General features: G+C 46.8%; 1 non-coding gene across 1 annotated transcript; it reads left to right on the top strand.

Moving 5' to 3' along the window:
* The first annotated feature begins 21,862 nt into the window (after window positions 1-21,862).
* On the top strand, window positions 21,863-21,973 carry LOC121275494. Its single transcript, XR_005942468.1, has one exon. It is a non-coding gene; the product is annotated as a U5 spliceosomal RNA (small nuclear RNA).
* Window positions 21,974-23,306: the final 1,333 nt, after the last annotated feature.

Genomic DNA, 23,306 nt, shown 5'->3' with positions numbered 1-23,306 from the left:
GTGCGCACCCCGGTCTTTTACCCTCCCCCAGTCACCCATTTCCTCCACACCATCACAGTCGAACCTCCAGTATCACCCTCCATCTTCCCTCCATTACCTACCAGCCACAACCCATTTCCCATGGGGATATCCTGATGAACGTGTACGTCCTCTTCTTTGCCAAAAATCCCACCCACATCCACATTCGCCTCCTCGACCTCCTCCTTCGCACCCCCAAGGTCCGTGTCTGCCTCTGGGTCCCCATCAACCACCCTCACTGTCCCTTCTATCGCTACCATCGAACCCTCACCCTCCCATCCTACTTCCTCACTCTGCCCTCAGTCATTCTGACCCTTCCTCCATACCATGCCCACCCTCAGTTCACTCCCCAGGAAGCAGACATGGACCTATTCCACCCCTCCCATGCATGTTCACCTGCACATTCCCCCCTCAGCACCCCTTCCCCCCTCTGCACCCTGTCCCCCCCTGGAACACCATCCACCCCACCCCAGAACCCCCCACTGCCCCCCACACAGCAACCTTCCCCCCTTAACACCTCTCCCCACGCCCCCCAACCCCCCGGAACACCCCCCCAACTTAGTCTCTCCCCCTCCCTGACTCCTTCCTCCAACCTTACCTTTTCCACCACCCTCAGTCCCTCTCCCCCAACTTCTTCCTCCAGCCTAACTCCTACCCCCTTCCTGACTTCTTCCTCCACTCTTACTTCTTCTTCAACCTTTACTTCCTTCCCTCTCTGCACCCCTTCTTCCCCGGAACCCCTTCCTCACCACACATCATCCCCTCGAGAATCCCTTTCCCTCCTTCTGCACCTCTTTCTCCCCCTGGACACCCTCCCCTCACCATGCTCCTTCCCTTGTCACTTCCACCCCCCTTACATCTACCTCTCCAGCTGTGGTCTTCTCCCCTGTTATCCACTCCTTGCCCTCTTCTCCTTCCCCTCTCTCAACCTCCCCCCCAACACCTTTATTCCCCCACTCCCAACCTCATCCCATTCTGACCTTATCCCCCCTTCCCAACCTCACCCCATCTTGACACCTTCATTCCCCCCCTTCCCAACCTCACCCCATCCTGACACCTTCATTCATCCTCCCAACCTCACCCCATCTTGACACCTTCATTCCCCCCCTTCCTAACCTCACCCCATCTTGACACCTTCATTCATCCTCCCAACCTCACCCCATCCTGACACCTTCATTCATCTTCCCAACTTTACCTCATCCTGACACCTTCATTTGCCCCCTGCCAACCTCGCCCTGTCCTGATACCTTCATTGTCCCACCTCCCAACCTCACTCCATCCTGCCACCTTCATTCACCCCCTCTCAACCTCACCCCATCCTGGCCCCTTCATCCGACCCCCTCCCAACCTCACCCCTTTCCTTACACCTTCATTGTCCTGCCAGACAACCTCACTCTTCCTCTAACAGCTGATCCTAGCCTTTCTTCTCCAACTTCTCGACGATCACCCGTTGTGATCATCAACAGTGACTTTCCAACTTCCGTGCGCTGCTTTGTAGCAAAGCCATGTTCATGAGAATCAACCCAGCATGCCATGGACATCCAGTGTGTCTGTGCTGCTGGGTTACAGCACCTTCTGCTCCTCGAATGTCCGCGATGTGTACAAAGCCCTGGTGGTTAAATTCCGACTTCTACATGTCACCGTTGTCAAGACATGTTCTGCACTGGCGTGCTTTCCCGCCGACGTGGGTGGACAACCCAGCAGGGTGACTATTCCGGCGGGCAGGCCTAACAATAATATGCTAATGTATTACAATGAGGCTCCTGACGTCCAATGGCAGAGAACAAGGCTCATCATCAGCAGGCTGAGTGGACAATCGTGAACTGGTTTCACGCTGTTGTGAAACCAATTGCTCCATATTGTCTGCTCATGCCACTGAACACACCCGCAGGCACAGAAAATCTCGGCCACAATAATGATTTATCTTCTCTGTCATTTCCCTATTCCCCATTATAAATTCTCCTGTCCCTCCCTGTAATGAACCCACATTTGTCTTTACTAATCTTTTCCTTTTTATATACCTATAGAAGTTTTTACAGACAACTTTTATATTTCTTGCTAGTTTGCATTCATATTCTATTCTCTTTCTCTTTATCAGTTTCTTGAATTTCCTTTGCTGAATTCTAAAATGTTCCAAATCCTTAGAGCTTACCTTTTTTGACAACTGTACAAGCCTCTTCCTTTGATCTAATACAACCTTTAACTTCTTTTGTTAGCTACAGTTGACTCACTTTCCTGTTTGGTTTTTATGCCTTACAGAATGTTTATTTGTTGTAAACCATGTATTAACTCTTTGAATACTAACCCCTGCTGTTTACCATCATGCCTTTTAATGTATTTTCCCAATCCACTGCAGTCAACTTGCCCATCATAACTTCATCGTTTCCTTGGTTTTGATTTAAGATCCTTGTGTTGACTTGAACTACAACATTTTCAAACTTAATGGAAAATTCTAACATATTATGGTCAGTCTTCCCTAAAGGTTCTTTTACAAAAAGGTTATTAATTGGTCTTTCTCATTGCATAATGCTAGATCTAAAATAGCCTGTTCCCTAGTTGGTTCTCCAACATATTTCTCTAGAAAACTATCTTGTACACACTCCAAGTCCTCCACAGCATTAGTGCTCATTAGATTTACCAAGTCTATAAAAAGATTGAAATCACCATGACTACTGTATTACCCTTATTATATGCAACTCTAACTTCTTGATTCATACTGTGCCCTACATTACCACTACAGTTTGGTGGCCTATACACAACTCCTACCAAAGTTTCCTGCACCTTGCTGTTTCTCAACTCCACCCAAACAGATTGTACATCTTGATCTGCCGACCTAAAATCCTATCTCACGAATGTACAGATTTCATCCCTTATTATCAGAGCTACCCCCCTCATTTTCCTTTCTGTCTGTCCTTCCTAAATATTGAATATCCTTGAATATTCAGTTCCCAGCCTTGGTGACCCTGCAGCCACGTCTCCATAATGGCAATTAGATCATACCATTTACTTCTATTTGTGCCATCAATTCACCTACTTTGTTGCAAATGCTCCATTCATTCATATAGGGTGCCTTCAATTCTGCCTTTTTAGCATTATTCCATATTTCTCCTATTTCTCTTCTCACTAGCACATGGTACTGAGAATAATCCTGAGATTACAGCCTTAGAGGTCCTGCTTTTCAATCTTTTTCCTAGCTTCCTAAAATCTGCTTTCAAGATCTCACCCCTCTTTCTACCTATGTCATTGGTGCCAATGTGGACCACGACCTCTGGCTATTCACAGCCTGCCAGTGATCTGCAGCTGCTCAGTGATTTCTGGCACCAGGGAGGCAACATATCATCCTGGAGTGATGTCTACAGCTGCAGAAAAGCCTGTCTGTTCCCCTAATTATCGAATCTGCTCCACAATTGCTGTTCCACTCTTCTTCCTACCCACCTCTGCAGCTGAGCCACACATGGGCCATGAACCTGTCTCTTGCTACACTCCTCTGAGGAACTATTGAACCAAGCAGCTGACTGTTGTACCCAAATGGAAAACTAGTTAGTGAATGAGATAGACTCAGGGGCTCTACCTACCTGGTACTCTTAGAGTCTCTGCCTGTACACTCCTAACCTATGGAGTGACCACCTCCTTAAATGTGCTATCCATGTAGTTCTCAGCTTTGCAGATGCACAACAATGCCTCCAGCCTTTGCACATGTTCCAAAACCTGGAGCTCAAGTTTCTGCAGCTGGTGACACTTCCTGCACACCTCCTTCCTGAAGTGTCCACAATGCCTCACATGTCACAGAATGCATGATCCATGTAGCCAAGCTGCCCTGCCATACCTTAAGCTGACTTTTGGACTATTTACTATAAACTGGAGACGGGTAGGTAGAAAGTAGAATTACTCACCCTTACTCACCAATCAGCTCCTTCTCATGTGCCTATAAGGTAGGTACTTAAGGGTTAGATAAAACCTTTACATTTTTCCATAATTCAGATAGTTACACACCTTTCCTAAAAGTAGTGAATTAACCTAGCTATTTGCACACAGACCCTTATAGTAGATATTCACCAACCGATCAATTAATGACCTTGCTGTGTTTTCACTGTTCTTTTTCAGTCTTCCTTCAAACTCAGTGTACACTGATCCAAGCAGCTGACTGGTGTGTCTCTCTAACTCCAAGGTGAGAGGACTTATGGTCTATCCCTGCTCCTATTTCTTGCATTCAGGTGACCAGCTGCAAAGCTATGAACATACGAAATAGAAGCAGATGTAGGCCATTCAGCCCGTCAAGTCTGCTTGGCCATTCAATAAGATCATGGCTGACCTATTTGTGTTTTGAATTCCACATTCCCATCTACCACCAATAACCTTTGATTCCCTTGCCTAACAAGAATCTCCTTTGCCTTAAAAATATTCAATGGTCCCGCCTCTACCGACTTCTGAGGCAGAGAGTTTCAAAGTTGCACAACCCTCTGGGAAAAAAAAATTCTCCTGATCTCTGTCCTAAAAGGGCAAAGCCTAATTTTAAAACAGTGCCCCCTAGTTCTGGACTCACCCACTAGAGGAAACATACTTTCCACGTCCACTTTGTCAATACCATTCGGGATCTTATATATTTCAATTAATTCACCCCTCACTTTTCTAAACTCTGGTGGAAGCAAGCCCAGTCTGTCTAATCTTTCCTCATAAGACAACCCACTAATTCCAGGTATCAATCTAGTAAACCTTCTCTGAGCCACCTGCAATGCATTTACACCCTCCCTTAAATAAAGGAGACCAAAACTGCATACAATATTCAAGATGTGGCCTCACCAATTCCCTATATAGCTGAAGCATAATATCCTTACTTTTATGTTCAATTCCTCTCTTAATAAAGGATAGCATTCCATTAGCCTTCTTAATTACTTGCAGTACCTGCATACTAACTTTTTTATGACACAGGTATAAGAACACCTAAATTCTTCTGCACCTCAATATTCTGCAGCCATTCTCCATTTAAGTAATACTTTGCTTTTTTATTCTTGCCAAAGAGAAAAACTTCACATTTTCCTGCATTATACTCCATCGGTCAGATTTTTACCCACTCACTCAACCTTTCTATATCCATCTGCAACCTCCTTATGTCCTCTTCACAACATACCTTCCTACTTCTGAGACTATGCCCTGCGACAGTGGGTTGCAAGAGGAGGGTATCGATGTCACTATCTTTCCAGGGAAAGGCGTTGACCCCACTGCCTTAATGCCTCCTCCAATGCTATACATGGATTAACTTCTAACATGAGCCCAGGAGCCCTTGCTGCTGCAAAAGAAAGGCTGTTAGAAACTAGTCCCTTTGGAACAGCTTCCCTGAGATTAGAATCATCTTGGACTTCTAAGGCTCCAAGAGGAACATTCCACCAATCCAATGCTCCTCTCATCTTGGAGAAATAGAATAGGAGAATAGGAAAATAAAGCAACTGGAAGAAAAAGAAGGCAGTGGGTGGAATTCTCCCAAACCTTCATGCTGGTGAGATCTTCCAGTCCCGCCGATGTGAATGGGGATTTCGATGGCTCGTTGGCCCCGCTGTGGGGAAACCTGCTGCATGAAGGCAGGAAAATTCCGTCCAGTTTGTTAAAAAGTAGTTGTAGATCGGGTGTTTGGATTTGTTGCACCTTTTTGTGGAATATGATGTTCTGCAAAGTTAATCGAGATTTCTAAGTTTATTTCTGTATTTGTTTTAAGTTTTCAGAACAGGGAAAATGTAAAAGCATGTCCAGTTAAGCATCTTAGCAGAATTCTTTAGCACTGAAGGACTTTGTAAAATTAAATATAAAATGGCTTTATTTTGGTATCAATCTTTATTTATTCAAAGCACTAGACTATTGGTTACACCTTCTGTTCTTTGGCTGTTGTCTCCCATGTCTTCTCTTTTCTGGCCACACCATGGAGAATGAAAGCCTTTCATCCTGCTTCATTATCAGCATTGTATGAAGTAAGCAGAACCTGCCAGCACACTAAGTGCACAGAATGCAGAGATTAGACAAGCATGTAGCAAAGGCATTTTGGTTTTAATAGGGGATTTTCATTTTCTTCTAGGCTGGGATTTTACATTTGCAAATGGGGACTGCTGCCGAACTGTGCATGTGTAAAATCTGGCGTGATGAAGTCAGGTCACAGACGTAACATCAATACACCAGCTTCCCATAAGGTAGGCGGGCTGGTGCTGAAATCAGCTGTCCACTCGCCAGTTTAAAAAAAATCATTAATGGCAATTAAGCTTGTTAACTAGCCAATTAACTCAAATATTATGCTGCCCTCATGGTAATGCGGTTGGCAGGGGCACGCCAACGAGTCTGGGGAGTCTGTTTTTTCACTGTTTGAGGTAAAAAAGCAGGAAGGGGAGCCAATCCATGGTAGGGGGCCTTGTGCACACTGGGTGCATCACCCCCACAAAATGATACCAACCCTTGTGCTTCCCCACCTGTCTCCAAAACATTCACCCCCCCACTCCCCTCGCCCCTTGCCTAGGGTGCCTGATCCCTCTCCACCCAAAAAATCCAGGACTCACCTGAGTCTAGGATCCATTGTTGTCTTTTTTGTAGGTCTGTTTGCAGTCCCAGCAGTGCTCACTACTGAGTTCTGGCACTGCTGGGACTGCCGGGGGTGAGGCTTTCTTCCACTGCGGGGCCCAAGTCCCACTATATGCTCCTTTCAACACTCCTTTTTAATGCTTCTTTCAAGTGAAGAAGCGCTTCACTTGCACTTCCCTCAATTTTGTCTACTGCATTTGCTGCTCTCAATGTGGTCTCCTCTACATTGGAGAGACCAAATGCAGGCTGGGTGACTGCTTTGCAGAACACCTTTAGTCTGTCCACAAGCTTGACCCAGACCTCCCTGTCGCTTGCCATTTCAACAAACCACCCTGCCCTCATGCCCACATGTCCATCCTTGGCCTGCTGCAATGTTCCAGTGAAGCTCAACGCAAACTGGAGGGACAGCACCTCATCTTCAAATTAGACACTTTACAGCCTTCCAGACTTAGCATTGAGTTCAACAACTTCAGATCATGAACTGTCTCCTCCACCTCACCCCTTTTAGATCCCCTTTTTTCAAATATTTATTTTTTAATTTTAATTTTTATATATACATTTTTCCCACCTTTTTCTATTATTATTTTTAAAATTAGTTTCCATTCATTGTTTTATCCCTAACTATTTTGATCTTTTCTCCCACACCATCCCCTCCCCACACCCCACCCTAACTAGGGCCAACTGTCACTTGCTCATCCTGCTTTCTACTCTTAATGTCACCATTAGCACCTCCTTTAGCCAGTATCACCACCATCAACACCCCTTCAAACTTTTGTTTATGACATCTTTTGCAATCTCTCCTTTGCCTCCAGCTATCACTGGCCTTCTATCCAGCTTCATCTGTCCCGCCCCCCTTAAACATATTTCACCACATTTCTACTTCTCTTTAGTTCTGAAGAAGAGTCACCTGGACTCGAAACATTAACTCTGTCTTTCTCGCCACAGCTGCTGTCAGACTTATTGAGCTTTTCCAGGAAGTTTTGTTTTTGTTCCCACTATATGCTTGTTTAAGCCACCCCAGCGTGTAATCACTGGGAGGTTTATGTTTTGGATAAATGAGTTCGTTGGCCAACTAAACTCTAACTGCATGCCTTCCTATATTCTCATCAATTGCTGCTTGCAGTCAATAATGGGGAGAGACTGATGTATGAATAATGATGGTTTATTGAGACATAGGGCAGAGCACCAGATCATATGTTCTCACTCAGAAACCTCCAGAACGAGACTTACAGTTCCCAGTTGCATGTGCTGCACAGTGATCTGTCAGTGCTGTCACATGATCTGTACACTTGCATTCTTGTAAAGGGACAGGGTACCTCACTTTACCATGGGGTGGGGATGGTGGGGGGGAAGGTGTGGCCTTTTTCTAATGGGTGGGGTGAGGGGACACAAGCAATACTAGCTGGTAAAATCCAGAACATAGATTGGGAGAAGCAGACAAGCTCATGTCAGGAAGGTAGTGAACTTATTGAATGAGTTTGGGATAGGTTTCTGCAGCAAATTCCCAAAGCTAACAAGGGGGTGTAGCATATTTGATTTAGCAATGAATTGCAATAAATTAACAGCCTAATCGTGTTTGAATATTTATCAAATATGAATTATAATATGATCAAAGTAGTGTTTAAACATATACTAAGACTCTAGCTTAAGGTAAGATTAACTTCAGTGTGATGAAACAGAGGCTGTCCGCAGTAAAATGGACAAATCTGTTAATAAGTAAAATGACAGAACAGTGGGAAATGTTCAAGAAAGAATTTAACGTGATACAAAAACAGTTTATATCCCGAAGGGGAAAGAACTCGACTTTCCAAAAAGACCATCATGGACAACCGAAGAGCTAAGACACAATATAAAGCTAAAAGAAAATCCATACAAGCATGCAAAAAAAAAATCACAGAAACTGGCAAATGGAAAAGCTACCAGGAACAGCAAAAGTTGACAAAACATAATCAGAGCTACAAAAAAGGAGTATGAAAAGAAACTGGCAGGGGATATCAAAATCAACACAAAGGTATTGTTTCACAATTACATTAGGGAAAGAGAAAGGGAAAGGAAAGTGGGCTGGAGCACTGCAGGCACATTAAAAACTGACAATGGTGACATTGTCATTGAAAATAAGGAAATGGTGGCATTACTTGCATCAGTAGTTACAGAAGAGGAAGAGATTAGCGAGTCAGACATTCCAAAGAAATTAATATTAAATTAGAGTCAACAGTTCACCCAAATTAACAACACTCAAATAACAGTAATGAGAAAATAATGGAACTAATGAGTGACAATTCCCCAGGAATTGATGGTTTCCATCCCAGGGTTGTAAAGAAAGCAAATGAGAACATTGCAGATGCTCTAACTATAATCTTTCAAACATTTTTTGTTTTGGGGACCACTCCTTTATATTGGAACATTGCACATGTCACTTCACTAAGAAAGGTGAGAAAGGGAAACATGGCAATATTAGACCAGTTTGTGCATCATCTGTCATCAGAAAATTGCAAGAGTCTATAATTAAGGATAGGGTGACTGAACACCTTGAAAATTTTCAGCTGATCAGAGGGAACTAGAATGAACTAGAGAGAACTAGTAAAGGATAGGTTCTGCCTGATGAACCTGATTGAATGATTTGAAGAGTTGGCTAAAATATTGTTCAGGAGATAGATGTTATTGATCTGAACTTCAAGAAGATATTTGATACAAGAGGGTAGAAGTCATGCTAGTATTGTGAGCAGTCCTGGGCACCACACCTGAGAAGGATATATCGGCCTTGGAGGGAGTGCAGCGTAGCTTTACCAGAATGATACCTGTATTCCAAGGGTTAAGTTATAACAAGAGGTTACACAAAGTAGAGTTATATTCCCTGGAATTTAGAAGGCTAAGGAGTGATTTGATTGAAGTTTACAAGATATTAAGGGCAGATGGGGTAGATAGAGGGAAACTATTTGGTCTGGTTGGGAAACCTACGATTAGGGAGCATAGTCTAAAATTAGGGCCAGTCTTTTCAAGGGTGAAATTAGGAAACACTCCACACAAAGTGTGATATAAGTTATGCACTCTTTTGTAAATTGATGTGAGACCAATTATTACATTTAAAACTGAGATTAATAGTTTTTTTGTTAACCCAAGTTTCAAAGGGATATGGGATAAAGGTGAGTAGATTGAGCTGGAATGCAGCTGGGCCATGACCTCATGGAATGATGGAATAGGCTTGAGTGGCTAAATGGCCTACTCCATTTCTTATGTTTTTATATTCCTATGTTCCTATCATCATATTCAGCTCTGACAGCAACAGGCCTTTCTTTGCTGCAATATTTTGGGCCTGTAACACATTACATTGATTCTTGAGACTGTCACTGGGCTGTACTGCTAGGCTTCATCAAGCCTCTGAAACAGGACCAGAAAAATCCTATAGTTTGCTCCAAAGCATATCTTCTAGTGACATTGGCTTTGCTATATCTATTGTCTCCTTCTGCCCACATGGAACCAACAGTTCTGGTCACCATCTAAATTTACAGCTTTGAGTTATGAAACATAGAATGATGGATTTTCACATGATGAAAATATCATGGCAACTTATTTGCTATCCAGCATGGACATTCAGGATAAGTATTGCCATAGCACATTAAGTGAACATTGATAGGTCTTTCCTATCCATGAAGTTGAGCTAGGGTTTAGCATTCAGAGTTTTGTCTGATACACCCATTGCTCCTTATGCTATGGGAATCTCTTTGGGTGGAATTTTCTGCTCCACTTCTGCAGTGGAGAGCGGGAAAGGCAGCATAGAACCCACCGGCTGTCAGGGCGGGTTTCCTCACCAGATTGTCAGCTTTTTAGCTCATTATATATGCATGAACGTGAAGCACATTGATTCTCGTGGCGGGGTGGGCTGGAATTTGTTGGCCCCACCGTTATCTCATTGGCTCATATTGCCAGGCACCGTATTTAAACTGCACTTGCGCACACATCACTCTGTGCAGCCCACAACTGGTCTTGGCAAGCAACAGAATGGCCCCCAGAAGAAAGGAGCAACTGCCCCGTGTTATGACATAGCAGGTAGTGTGTGCCAGGCAGACCAAATCCACAAGGGAAACTTGGCCATGCTATCACAACAGTTTTGCAATTTACATTTATTACGAGAAGATTTGTGCACTGAATTCAGAAGTAATGAGTTCATTAACACCTTTAGAGATTTTAGAAACTAAATTGAAACATTTATTAACAAAAGAAAAGATTTCAAGCACATAGATAAGATTACAGTTACTTGATACTATAACAAATCCCTAAGTCCCTAATTAACCTGACTCCTAACTTTACACCCCCTTTAAGGCAACAATCCTAAAATAGATTTTAAATTTAAAAAGGTAAGCCAGCAAGTTTACCACAGCACCCATTCAACAGTGGAATTCCGAAGGTCTTCCTCCACCTTTTGTTACTGGACACAGCAGGTTTATGTAAAAGTGGCTTGAGGCTTCTCTAAGGCTGTTTTACAAGGTCTTTTTAGATCTTACGTGCCCCCCCCCCCCCCCCACCAACATAACCTTCCATCCTTCTTTATATATGTTTCTCTCTCTTTAATATGTAAATTCCATTGTTCTATATGTCTTTGGAAATTTACTTTTCCAATAATATAAAAATCTTTCATGTTGCCAATATGGTCAGTACCTTTGGGAAAAATAAACAAACTGCTTGGTCTTGCTTATCTTGTTAGTTGTAAACATCCTATCACCCTTTGAAACCCAAACAACCCTTTCACTTATCTAAAAATGCAAATTTCCTTCACACCCTACATGCTAAGGCCTCATACATTTATTCATTAGCATTTCAAATGCCTTTTACCCTTAACTTCTTTTGATATTTTCAAGCTTGCAGGCTATCTGACTCTAATTCAATTAAATCACACAGACAGAACCATCTACACTCACACCCATAAACCTACTTTACAATAAAACACAATTATATAATGAAAAAATGTTAGTTTCATGACACCCAGAGTTTAGTGTCAATGTACTGGAGAGCATGTCTCAATACAAGGAAAGGAGGAACATACTTTTCCCCTGTGTTGCAAGCCAGAGGTCCACCAACCTCACAACACCAGCTTGGGAGCAGGTCACCAGGACAGTCAGCGCCAATGCTGCTCAGAAGAGGACCCCATCCAGTGCAGGAATGGGATGAATTCATACTCTCACAAACCACCAAATCATTGGATTACACTCCACAGGGGTCTCATACACTGTCATCACAAGGGACATCACTAGTGACTCTATCACACACACTTTGACATCTTCATCTCTTCTCATATCCTGTACAGCTCATGTCCTCAGCCCTTACAGAGGCCAAATCAACACCCACAGAACGCAGGCATCCTTAACATTAGCATTGGTATCCATCCTACTCACAGTCTGTCCATATCTCTTTGTGCAGGAAAATATCAGCCACAACAACAGGGAGAAATCCCACAACAGAGGAGGGATGCCTGAGCTTAGGCCACTGACAGTATATGAAGAATGGGCGGCAGAGCTGGCTGGCAGGGACCGAGGGTGAGATCAGCGTCTCCCATGCCAGTGAGGATCCATTAACAGCCCATCGGACATCCGCTGAAACTGTGAGCTCTCTGACAGGCACCAACAGGAAAAGGAAAAGGGCCACAGGTGCCAACACATCAGCCACAGCCACAGCTCCAAGACCACCCTGGATGAGGATCCTGAGGACCCACTAGATAGAGAGCCATCACAATGGTCACCCACATTCTCCTCCAACACAGAGAGACACATATCTTGCTTTAAAGCAGGCTTGTGGCCACCATCAGGTCAGTGCAGCACAGATTTGGGTCCACAGTAGGCAGAGGCAGGGACATCCAAGGTCACCAGCAATCAGAGGGTTCCTAGAGGCCAGACTCCTGCTGAGTCCGAGTCAGATGATGAGATTCTGGGCTCAGCCCAGTAGTGATATTGGAGCTACAAAGACAGAACAGGAACATTAGGCAGTGTTGTCAGATGTTGTCAGCAGATTGCAACGGACAATGGAGGAGTCTGTCCACACTCAGCCTGATGCCATTGCACCAACTTGCTAGCATACTGAGGTCAACACTGGTAGGATGGTGACCACCATGGAGACCTTGGTCCAGTTCATTGCACCTGATCTGTGCCAGGACCATTGCTCAGGTGGGTTCCTTCAGTTACTAGGTAAGAGGGGAACGAGGCCCCTCAACCACACTCCAGGTGCCCCTTTCCTCAAGGGGGCAGGCAGGGGCCTTCAAGCATCCATAGGGAGGAGTAGTATCAGCCTGACATCCTGGGGCCATCCACCCAGGTGATTCTAAGATTGCCCAGCTGCTCCCAATCCCCACTGTTTGTAACCCCATCAGCTCCAGTTCCACAGGTTGAGAAGGGTGTACCTGTTTCACAGCAGGAGACAAAGCAGGCTGGGGCTGCTAGAGGATGCTCGCCAAGGTCATCACAGAGAACAGGGTTTATCAGTCAGCAGCTGCCTTCACCTCTGCTGTGGATGTCGGGGGTGCACCAAGACATAGCAGTGGATTAAGAAAAATTAAGAAATAGCAAGGGCATAAAGATAGTGTTCACAATCTGTAGATAATTTGCACACATAAATATAATTTGTTTCATTCAACTTCTTATCTGGTGTATGCCTGTTCTATTTGATGTTATGCTCCATGGCCAGTCAAGTGTCACAGATGCCCCCCTCCTCACATAAGTCACATCATCTGCCTCAGGTCTATGATGTCTCGCACCATCTCTTTACAATGCCTGACCGGTCCCTGCACAGTATTGAAATGAATGAAGCCTCTAGCTCTAAGAACTTGGTGGATGGCCAAGGCATCTCTAAGCCTTGCTTCAGAGATTCATATAATGTTGCCTCATGAGTTTAGAGGCTGGAGGCTGCTTTCGTCTCCTGATGCTTCAGCATTGAAGAGTGCTCAATGTGGATCTTAGAGGATTGAATGGTGATGCGCATTGCATTCTATCTCAGTCGCTAAATCTTTTATTGGCCTCCATGTAATGTCCATCAGCCTTGGGTGTTCTTTACATACGCACCAAAACTCAGGGCTCTTATGTGCTCCTGTCGGCCTGCAGCGTTATCTCATGCCCGTATGCACACCTAAATACCATGCAAATATTGGTCCCCACTTTTCCACCTCCATGTTGCAGAGCTTTGGACCTCACTGACACAAGTTGATCCTTGTGATTCCTGCTTACAACTATAAGAGATAGGAGGTGTGTGTAAAGGCCCTAGATGCCAGAGTTTAAAATGGGAGGATGCTGTGCTGGGCCAGAAGTCTGGCTAGCATCTCTTGACATTAACACAGTGCCAACTCTCAGACAGTCAGTCTAGTTACAATGACATTGGTGTGCCTGGTTTCCTGTCAATATGTCAGACTGGTGGACTGAAAATGTGGCGGCCTCAAACGAGATCGGACCGAAGCTACAATGCATCTAATGTATTCTGTTTATTATCAAAGATTAGAGTATTTAATGCCTAGATGGAGTGTCAGCATATTTGGGCCCACAAATGCCAAGACTAGGCTGTACGGGAACTTGGGTGATTCCATGGTCATGAGCGCTTGACAGAGATCAGACTATGATGCTGCTGAAGCTTTGACAGTCCACTGAAAGGTGAGCTTGAGTGCAGGTTTACATTCATTACTGAGAGTTACAGATGACTGCATCCCTAGGATAGATCTCATGCTGGAGACTCAATATGATGATGAGGCCTGAACATTTGTCTTGCATGAACGATTGCCGGTGCAGAGATACTACAGTACAGATTCAGATTGGACCTCAGACATCAAGGCGAGAAGCACTGAGTGATGATTGTCCTCCTAGTGATGCCTTGCTACAATGCAGGTATACTGCCACGAGTCCTCTGAGGATTGCAGTGCTGTCCTGCCTCTTGAAGGCTGCCATATGCAAAGGAATGTTGGTGAAATGCTTGAAGAGGCTGCACCATCTCATCTCTGCTCACAAAACTCCCTTTTGTAGTTATTAACCCATAACAGAAAGGCCACATGCTCCAGAGGCTGCCTTACCTTCCAAGGATGAGGACATTGTGATGCAAGAGCATAACTACTCATTCAGAGATGGATGTGCTTCATTGAGATGATGAGGATTGTAATGAAGGTGTTAAGGTGGACTCAGCAATTAGGGCGCTGGTGAAAGAGGCTCATACGAGCTAGTCGTCATCACCCTCCTGGAACCTGGTAGCTATAAGCATCTCACATGCAGACCTACCTCATCTGGCCCGTGCAATGGCCTCTTCCTCTGGAACCTCAGCTTCCTCACCCTCATGGAGCTCAGCCCTCTCGACATCCTCATCACCAGAGGAGACCTGCACCAGAGTGTTGCAGAATGAGCCGCATTCTATTTCTCCTCTTAAGCACTTTGTGGTTGCCGAATGGGCTGGGTGTAGCTTTTGTCATCAAGGAGCCAACCCTGGATGTGCTGAGGGCTTTCGAAGATCTGTGGCATCTGTGAGTGACTCAAGCTGTATGAGTTGTGGGAGCTCACACATACCTGCATAAACTCCTCAGAGCGACTCCTCAGGTACTGATGCAGTCCATGTCCAAATGCAGCAAGACCTGGAAAATATCCAGGCTTGGGCTGTCAAGTGGCAAGTAACATTCACACCATCCAAGTGCCAGACAATGACCATCTTCAACAAGAGAGAATCCAACCATCACTCCTTGACATTCAATGGCATTACCATCATTGAATCCCCCTCTACCAACATCCTTGGGGTTACCATTGACCAGAATCTGAACTGGACTAGACATATAAATACTGTGGCTACAAGAGCAGGTCATAAGCTAGGAATCCTGAGGCGAGTAACTCACCTCTTGACTCCCCAAAGCCTGTCCACCATCTATAAGGTACAAGTCAGGAGCGTGATGGAATACTCTCCACTTGCCTGGATGAGTGCAGCTCCCACAACACTCAAGAAGCTGGACACCAGCCAGAACAAAGCAACCCATTTGATTGGCACCCCATCCACAAACGTTCACCCCTCCACCACCGATGCACAGCCGCAGCAGTGTGTACCATCTACAAGGTGCTCTGCAGCAACTCACCAAGGCCCCACTAGACAGGACCTTCCAAAAGGATGACCACTACCAACTAGAAGGACAAGGGCAGCAGACACCTTGGGGCACCGCCACCTGGAAGTTCCCCTTCAAGCCACTCACCATCCTGACTTGGAAATATATCGCCAATCCTTCACTGTCGCGTGGTAAAAATCCTAGAATTCCTTTCCTAACAGTTCTGTGGGTGTCCTTACACCACATGGACTGCAGCAGTTCAAGAAGGCAGCTCACCAACACCTTCTCAAGGGCAATTAGGGATGGGCAATAAATGCTGGCCCAGCCAGCAATGACCACATTCCATGAATAAATTTTTTAAAAATTGCTTCTGGTGGTTGCAGCCCAGCTGCACGTTGAGAGAGTGGAAGCCTTTCCTGTTTATGAATTGTACTGGCTGCTCCCAGGGAGCTCCTAAAGCCACATCTGTGCAATAGATGGCACCCTGCACCTGTGGGAATCTGGAAATCTCTGCAATTCCCACTGCTCTGACAGCCTGGCTGGATTCATCCAGGGAGAACTGGATTAATTGTGCACCTTGCTAAATAAGGTGTCAATAACCTCTTGGATGCATTTGTGAGCAGATGCTTGATAAATCCTGCAGAGGTTCCAGTGGAACCCTGAAACAATCCATTCAAAAAGAAGTTCAGAGTGGCGGTCACTTTGAGAGCCACTGGTAATGGATGGCCTCCCAGTCCCTGCGGCATCAACTCCTCCTGGAGAATGTGGCAGATGTGAGCCACCACATCCCTTGACATGCAAAGGCATCTACAGCACTGTCTCTCGCTTGCCTGTAAATATGAGAAGCAGCTTCTCTAGACCTTTAGTTGTGCCAAATGCCTCCATTCAATGTCAGCCTCAGCTTCAGGATCTGGAGGGGGCCCCACTGGCACTTGTTCATCAGAGTGAGCGCTGTTCCCTCTCTCCAGCCTGATGGCGATGGGCCCTTCACCTCCTTGCTTACCTGATTTCCAAGACAAACATTACATTGGTCGCTCTATACACGATCCACTCGTGCTCATTTCTGTGAAAACATTGAACAGATACGTGAATGAACAGAAGCCCCCCCATGCTCACCTTCCAGCCATGAACCAGAGGGTCATTGTGAAACCCATGGGCTGTTTTCATCAGAACCATTCCATCCCCCCCAGTGGTAGGGATTAGAGATCTAGTGCTGCCTTATGAGTCGCTGGTAGGGCCTCCCCTATCCCACTCCACCATCCCCAAACTCCACAGGCAAGTCAGGACTTTCACATGGGGGCTTGGATCTGACTGAGTGCTGCCAGGTATTAGCAGCCTCAGTCAGAGCACCATCAGATTGAAGCTTTTGCATTATTCAGCAGCCCCAACTTACATTCATGTTATGACAGTATTCGGGGGTGGGAGGGGCCTTCAAACCCTGAATCTGGCAGCTGCACTATTTAGAGGCATTTGGGCCATGAGGCATATGCATTTTGTCCTGTTGTCCCTTTACATTTGGATTCTTCTGACACTCGTGATTTCCTAAGAGAGGGTGAAAGAGTCTTTGGAAGCCAATCCAAAAATGGCCCCAAGTGGGAATAGGCTCTCACAAGAATGTGCAACATGTGTTAAGGCACCACAATCGCTGAATTGGCATTTGACTGTTCCTAATATTTCTCAGCTGTGCCTTCCCCTCCGTTTGGTAAAGCAGAAATTAGTTGGGTGCCTCTTCAATCGGCCGATGGGCTTGGCCTAAATAGCCAAGTGGTTATGGTACTGGGTTTGTAACTCCAAGATCAAGAGTTCAATCGGCCGACATGTGCAATGGCCAACTCCTCTCACAAGCCTTGAGAACCCTCCCCTGGCAAACTTTCTCAGAGCTTCTTTTTCAGCTGCATCTTCGGATCAGCTTGAAAAATGATGGTGCTGAGATATTATTGCCAGACCAGCTTCCAGCCACCCCCTGTGACTGTGGAAGTCCCTCCCATCGTGCTGGAGGAGCATCACATGCAGGTTTCCCTTCCTCCAATCACTCTCCTTCCTCCCCCTCTAATCCTGATCTCATCGCAATAGTTGTTGCTATCCCTGTTCCCCCCCCAGAACCTTTTGATGCTGATGTCCCGATGCCCCACGTAGACCTGACCCCTCCTCATTTTGAGGCCCATTGTACTGTCACTTACAGAGACCACCACCCCTTCCCCACTCCCCACCATGAGACCATCGAGTGCCCTCACCCCACATTATCTGTTTCCCATATACAGGCTGCAGATGACGCCCCTGACTGCGATTGTGCCATCTGCAGCCCAGTATCTGCAGCCACCAATCCCCAGGACCGACGTGTGTGAAGGACTAACCACATCCTGTACACCATGCATGGCACAACTGACAAAGGAGTGACAGGCCCTCCCCCTCCCTGGACTGTGACCAGCACACGCATGCCAAGCACAGCCCTCTGAATAATGGCACTGATCCATGGGACAGTCTATGTTTTTGGACCCAACTGCCTCTTGCTCTATTTCCCAGGACTGTCTATTCTGAATCCGACTAATCTTTGCCTGCACCCCACTAACCCCAGTCATTGTTTCTGTGCGCTCTTCTTCAGTCATCCCCCTGTCCCCTGTCCCAGTCATATGTGTGTCTGCAGGCTTTCCCCAGGGCTCCATCAGCAAACTCCTCAAACCCACCACCAGTTAAGCCTTTACCTTCTAGCCCCTTTCTTTGCCACTGTCTCTCCACTGTCCTTCTACCCCTCCACTCAAGCCTCCAGCTGGCCGACGAGGACCTGAACCATTCCTGTGCTGAAGGTGACGTCGGCACTGCTCCACCAAGTGAGGGTCCAGCGATGCAACATTTATCATACAACCATACTGTGAGGGATGTGTCCTGTTTCACAGGCCGTTGCCATGCGTTAATTATTTCCCCTTGCTTTCGCAGGCACATCTGCCAAACAGCCAAGAGAGTCCATGCCCCAGGGCCTCCAATCAAGATCCGAAGAAATTTTCTGAAGAGGAATCTGGAGGCACCCTCCTTGAAGTCCCGTCACAGCGCTCCCCCACACCCTCCGCCGGTTCAGAGACACACACCTTACTGGGACCTAGCTTTAGAATAGCCTCGGGATCACAATCTGGTGAGCACATCACACTGTCTTATTCACAGCAGGTGGCAGCAGGGACTTCCTGGGTGTCCGGCCCTCAGAGGACTGCTGGAGGGCAGAAATTTGCTGATTCCGAGTCAGAAGATGAGCCTCTGGACTCAGTAATGTCACAGTTGCTGGAGCTGCAAAGGCAAGCTCGGGAACATTGGGAAGGGATGTTCGCTGCACTCCTCAGATTGCAAGGCACGATGGAGGAGTCCGTTGGTCTTCAGGCTGAGGTGATAGCACCGGCATGCCAATGCACTGAGGCCAACACTGATAGGATGGCGACTGCCATAGAGAACTTGGTCCAGGACATCAGTCCTGCACTGATGCACGGACCCGTATCCATCGCTGATGCCATAGTTGGCCTCCAGCAGTGTGTATGTGACGGGGTGCTGGGCAGCTCGATCTCACTCCATCTACCCCTTCTCCTCAAGGAGTCAGCCTGGGGTCCTCAGGCACCCTAGGGAGGAGGATCAGCAGATGCACAACCTGGGCCCATCCATCCAGATGACTCTAGGAGTGTACGGCCCATCCGAATCCCGTCTTCTTGTGACCTCAGCAGCTCCAGCTCCACAGGTTGAGAAGAGTGCCCCTGCCACAAAGCAGGACCCCTAAAGCGGGCCAGAGCCCTCCAGGTCTCAGCCCTCCAGACGACGTCTGCCAAGGTCATCACAGCAGGCTGTCTCCACCTCCACTGTGGATGTCCGGGGAGCACCAAAACATAGCGGCAGGGTTAGGAAAGTTAAGAAGAATTAGTTACACAGCCTGGGTATGAGTGTTAATCACTAGTACATAATGTTCGCTATTGTCATTAAATTCCCAAGAATGTCTCCCTGCCTATGGCTCCTTGTTCTGATGAGCAGTGTTCATGTCACTCAGATGTGAAAACAAGATAAAAGCAGGCGTCTCAGTCCAGAGCCTCTTCTCCACACTTTGTGCAGCCTTCAGACCAAAGTGATGGTATGGCCTCACACTCCCTGGACACATTACTGATGCCTGCACCTCGACAGTGCTTGTCATTGCTGCCAGAATGTAGTGGGCAGGCATCACAGAGTTCTGTCATTCTCTCTGTGTGCTCTCAACATCTTTAGGGTGAGGCTGACCCCTATCACTTCAACACCTGTAACCAGTGATGCTATGCTCCTGAAGGGCTCAGATGCAGACATGAAAAGGATCAAATGCTTCTAAAGTTTCATGACTGCGTCTCTATGATATGATCCTGATCACAGAGCGCAAGTGAGCTGCCCTTGGCTAGACAGGAGTCAGACATTCTCAGAGACTATATGAAGATCTATGGAGTGCCTCACTGCATGTCCTCGTAATCCTGCAATCGAGCGATTATTAGGGTCTCCACTGCATCTCCATGACAGAAGCATTATCACAAAGGGCAGGTATGCTTCCATAAGCCAAACTAGAGTCGAACGTTCACAGATGCAATGTGATGATCTATAGTGTCCCCTCACTGCATGTCATCATCATCCTCCACAAACCTAGCAGCTATGAGGGCCTCCTGAGTGCACCTGCCTTGTCTAGCCAGCGCAAGGGCCTTATCGCTGTCATCATCACCTTCAAGGACCTCCTCCCCCTCACCCACATTGATGTCCTCCCCATCGGAGGAGATCACCAGCTCCTCCATCTCCTCTTCAGCCAGCTCCTCTAGCCGTTGCAGCACCAGGCTGTAAAGGGCACTGCAGGTGTTGACGATGCGTGACACTTTCTGTGGACTATATTGAAGGGCTCCACCAGACCAGGCACCGGAACCTCATTTTCAGTATCCCGCTGATCTGCTCCACCAATTTTCGAGTTGCAGCATGAGCCTCGTTATACCTTCGCTCTGCTGCAGTCTGAGCAACCGCACGGGTGTCATCAGCCACATACTCTTGCGGTTAGCCCTTATACCTGAGGAGACATCCCTGCAGCTTCTGTGGACCCTGGGAGACTTCAGGGATCTGTGACAAATTGAGGATGTGGGAGTCATGCACACTCCTTGGAAACCATGCGCAGACGTACAGGATGTATTTCTGGAGGTCGCACAGCAGCTGCACATTCAGCAAACGGAAACCCTTGCAGTTGATATAGTTGACCGAGTGTTGTGACGGAGACCTGAGCACCACTGAGTACAGTCGATGGCACCCAGTGCCTGTGGGAAACCCCAGATCTGGGTGAATCTAATCGCTCTTGCATCCTGGCTGTCCTGGTCCTGGGGCAAATGCACAACAAAGTTGTGTGCCCTCACAAAGATGGCATCCATGACTCATGGGTGGAGGCTTGCTATATCCCACAGAGGTCACCTGTGGAGCCCTGAAAGGAGCCACTGGCTTAGAAACTGAGTGCCACTGTCACTTTCACGGCCACTGGCAGTGGATGCCCTCCATGTCCCCATGAAGGCAAATCCTGCAGCAAATGTGACCGACCAATTCCCCAGACATACGCAATCTTAGGTGACACTGGTTTTCACTCATCTGCAGGAATGAAAAGTGACGTCTATAGTCCCTGGGTGTCGTAGGCACCAACCAGCAATGGCTCGCTATGGCTATTTGGTGGCGTGTGCAGGAGCCCCAGCCAACCCTTCTTCCAGAGTGTGCTGCTCCTCCCTCTGCACATCCAGGTGCCTCAGTCACTCTCTTTTCCAGCATCTCCACTCTCTGTACATCATCAGGCAGCTAATATACCAAGCTCCATGCTCCTGATGTACTCCTCCTGCAGGATGAAAGAGAGAGATACTTGGGTTAGCATGAGTGTACTAAGGATCTGTCCTGGTTAAGTATGAATGCCGTTTAACATTTCACGGAGACCGATGGCCACCACTTGGATGGCCAAAGGTTAGTGTGCTGCATGGCTGTCCAAGATCCCATCCACCTCCGCCCCACTCCATCCAACCAATTGTCAGCAGATTTGCCCACTGGACTGCATGCTCTACTCTCAGTTTAGGTACAGGCATTCTCCTAACCCACACTGCAAGACTGCACTGTTAGCTTGAACCATGGGGGAGGCTGGTCCAAACCGAGATGATGACATTGCAAGAGGCTGTGAGCGCCTCCACCTGTGACTGCTCTACAGCCAGCTTTAGCGAGGAGATTGTACAACATGTGCAGTCGTACAACTGTTCTGCACTCTTCAGGTGGTATAAACCTTTGGCCTTTTACCAAAGATTTCCATGGAGAGGAGCACACAGGGTTTAAGTTAATTTTTTGTGGCCCTGCTTTAGAAGGGCTGAGAAAAAAATTGCTCATGACTTTGCAGTCTGTGCTGGAGAGGGTGAAAAGCTCTGGAGCACTTGGTGGCACTTTGATGCCTCTGTGTTGCTTGAGTGGGCAGATAAGCTAGAAGCCCAACTCCAATCACAACAATGGCTGCACTTGAACTTTCTCAGTAGCAGAGGAATAGTCACTTTATACAAAGTGTCCCTAATGCATGGTCGGTTCCCTTGCCCATCCTACCGCCCCCGCCCAAATGCTTGTGCACTATATTCAACCATAAGGCAGCCCTTGCCCCCTCCCACAAATCACCTCAACAGCAGGGCTGCCCTTGCACCTCCCCCCCCCCTCACAACAAGTCACCTCAATGGCAGGGCTGCCCTTGCTCCCCCCCCAAATTGCCTCAACCACAAGTCAGCACTTGACCACCCTCCTCCAACGCACCTCAGGCTTGAAGTCCAACAGGTGACCCTGGCAAGTACAGCACATTTTTGCTGTGTACTCATCTTCGAGTTCCCCTCAAAGTGCAGCCCACCAAGTGCACACCGTCGGTGGGCTGAGCTGGCAATCGCAAACTGATTTCACGCCATTGTGAAGCCGACCGTGCCATATTGTCCACTCACACACCGAAGATGCCCGACGCTGGCAGGCACGGAAAATCCCAGTTTATGTTGGGGATGGATCATTTGGGAATTTATTGGTAAATTTGAAGCACTGTCGGTGAAGGCATTTTTGTGGACAGCATGGAAAAGAAACAAATAGAATTATAAATGCAGGTAACACATATCGAAATTGATTTAGATTCTCCTACATGACAGGTTGCAGCTAGTTCTTTCTCAATTTCCTCTGGCTCCTCTTCCTCATGCTGGATTCCTTGCTACACCTGAATGGATTATCCCAGTAGGATCTCCATGATGGCATTTCTCTCCAGGAAAATGTTGTGGCGCATGCAAAAAATTGCCACAATCTTTGACAACACGTCTTGAGGTTGCATTTCAAAATATCCACACATCCTCCGAGGCGCTTGCCAACCTCTTCAGGATACCAATTTTGGATTCTATGCTTCGTTTGGTGGATATATTCATCTCATTATTTCTGAATTCAGTTGGCATCCTTGGTGAGTACAGAACTGTCATATGCCAGATCTTCAGGAGGAGCTACTGTGTCAATTTTCTTGTGCGTCAAATATTGGTGCCATGGTGGGTTGACTTAAAAGGAAACTATGGAAGCTGTTGGAGGGCAAGCATTGTGCTTCTTGATGCAGGATAACCTGAGTTTGCAGAAAATTGTTCTACCAGCTCCTGCCACGAATACCACTTGCTAAACTTTCTGCTGAAATTGATAACATACC

This window comes from Carcharodon carcharias, chromosome 2 (assembly GCF_017639515.1).
Source record: "Carcharodon carcharias isolate sCarCar2 chromosome 2, sCarCar2.pri, whole genome shotgun sequence".
NCBI lineage: Eukaryota > Metazoa > Chordata > Chondrichthyes > Lamniformes > Lamnidae > Carcharodon > Carcharodon carcharias.
Note: the sequence above shows the minus strand (reverse complement) of the source record. Positions and strands in the feature narration are given on the sequence as shown.